Consider the following 2,658-nt stretch of genomic DNA (forward strand, 5'->3'; position numbering starts at 1 on the left):
GCCGCTGCCCCAGGCTCCCGCCTACGTGTGGGAGAGCATGTGGAGGCACTGCCCCGCCCGGCCTTGGGAAGCACGCGCGCGGGCGGGTGATCGCGGGGAGGCGCTTGGCGCGAGGGCTCCGCGTTGCTTGTTGTCTTCCGAGACTCGTCGGATTTTGCTGCCCGCCCTTCCTCAAACTTGGTCGCTTTGGATGTTGGGGTTGCGGAAGGAGAGGGGTAGAAGGTGGCCGAGAGATCTGAAGGACTGAGACAGGAATTGTTGCTCTAGTTAGAACTGTCTTCTGAACTCTGAAGCAGATAGATGCTTTGGAGTGTGATCCTCCACTCCAAATACCGAGAAAATCCACCAGAGAAATACCGAGGGGTTGCCTAAAAGATTGAGTAGCTATGTAAGATTTTTTAAAAATTACTCATCTACTAATAACTGGTCAAAAATAGAGTTGTGTGTTTATTTCAAGATATTAGCCTTAAAGGCACTCAGAGACTTCGTTTATTTTAAATTAAGCATTTGAGATATGCCTGATTAATAGAAACTTTAGCTTCCCCAGGTGGGTTTTTATTGTTGGTTTGGTTTTTTTTGCCTGTCCTGTTTTTTGAATTTGTTGTGTGACTGCACCCTGAGAATCCTTTGGGAGAAGATAATCTTTTTGGACAGAAGGGTAGTGAGTTTACGCAAAGTGGAAAAGCTCGGAGCCTTAAATTGAATCTGTAATTAGTTTATGATTACGCAGTCTGTTGTAAAGTGCGGGGCGAGGTATTGTTTAGAATAAATTACCCTCTGTATATCCGCAGCAGACTACGTTTTATGTTTTCTTCAGGAAAATTCATTATTTGTGTTTTCTCAAATAGAATTCCCTAAAAAGTAGGACATTAAACATTCTCTTATTTGACATGTAAAAAAATGGGGCTGAGTTGTTGTGAATATTTTTTCCTAATAAAACCTGATGTGTAGCCTCAGTCTCTGTGTGTGTTTAATTAGAGAAGTGCCCTTCAGGGAGAGTGCTACAACCCTTTTCATCTTATGGATGTTCAATCACTGTAAACTGGTGATTCTTTCACAGAGGAGAGCAAACTGGAGGTCTGGGAGAGTGATATGCTTTAATGTTTATCACGAAAGCATTTTTTAAAATTGCATATGTAGCCTGACAAGTAGGCTAGAATACTGTCAAGTCAAATATTCTTTAGGGATCTTTGGAATATTAAAACATTAAGAAACACTATTTTATGTAGAGATCTTTTCCATATATTTCTGGACAATATTACTGGCTCTTTGAAAAAAAATTTTTTTCAATGCTTCCACACAGAACTGCTTATGATTACTTGAACAGGACTACTGGACAAGTTTTGGGGTAAGCCTTTATAAACTTGCCTGACTGCCCAACCTGCAGGTAGACTATTTAAAGCAAAAACTTAACTGAGATAAAATTAGAGACAATCACCAATTAGAGAGGAGCGTGGAGAGTCTGGGTAGGTGGTTTGCCTCTTTCTAGGCAAATTCAGCTGCTAATATTTTTTGGCCCTATGAACATCACCTTAAGCCCTTGCTTCTGATTATTTTTCAGCCTTCTGTGATCATTTATGTATGTCTTTTCTCCCCTATTAGACTGAGTTCCTTCAGAGCAAGGTTCCCATCTGATTCATCTTTGATTGTTCCTAAAACTTTCCACTTTGCTTGCACAAGGACAACACACACATGATTGAGGGTGGGAGAGGATCTCGTGTGACACAGACCAGAGAAGAAATGACCAGAAGAATGGGGGAAACAGGGCCATTTTCTAGCTGTTCCAGTAAAATCTATTTATTCAAAGAAAAGTTTCTGAGGCTTGAGTGAGTCCAAGGTGTTTGCTATGTTTTGTGTGTTTGTGGCACCTCAAAATTCATATGTTGAAATCTAACCTCCAAGATCATAGCTCAGTATTGAGAGGTGGGGACTTTGGGAGGTGATTAGGTTTTCAGGATGAGACCTTAATGGGATTTGTGCCCTTGTTAAAAGAGGCTCCAGAGAGTTCCATTGCTCCTTTGGCTTTGTGAGGAAAATGCACTTTAAGACCAGAACTAGACACCAAGTTTCTGAGGTGATTTGGCTGAAATGAGAATGCTTATTATTGAAAAGCAGAGACATTACTTTACCAACAAAGGTCCATCTAGTCAAGGTTATAGTTTTTCCAGTGGTCGTGTATGGACGTGAGAGTTGGACTGTGAAGAAGGCTGAGCGCCGAAGAATTGATGCTTTTGAACTGTGGTGTTGGAGAAGACTCTTGAGAGTCCCTTGGACTGCAAGGAGATCCAACCAGTCCATTCTGAAGGAGATCAGCCCTGGGATTTCTTTGGAAGGAATGATGCTAAAGCTGAAACTCCAGTACTTTGGCCACCTCATGTGAAGAGTTGACTCATTGGAAAAGACTGTGATGCTGGGAGGGATTGGGGGCAGGAGGAGAAGGGGATGACAGAGGATGAGATGGCCGGATGGCATCACTGACTTGATGGACATGAGTCTGAGTGAACTCCAGGAGTTGGTGATGGACAGGGAGGCCCGGCGTGCTGCGATTCATGGGGTCACAAAGAGTCGGACACGACTGGGCGACTGAACTGAACTGAACTGATTCACTGATAGTAAAGTATAAATCTTGATAAGTTTTACATTTGCACTCTTTATCAT

This window comes from Bos indicus, chromosome 10 (genome assembly GCF_029378745.1).
Source record: "Bos indicus isolate NIAB-ARS_2022 breed Sahiwal x Tharparkar chromosome 10, NIAB-ARS_B.indTharparkar_mat_pri_1.0, whole genome shotgun sequence".
Taxonomy (NCBI): Eukaryota; Metazoa; Chordata; class Mammalia; order Artiodactyla; family Bovidae; genus Bos; species Bos indicus.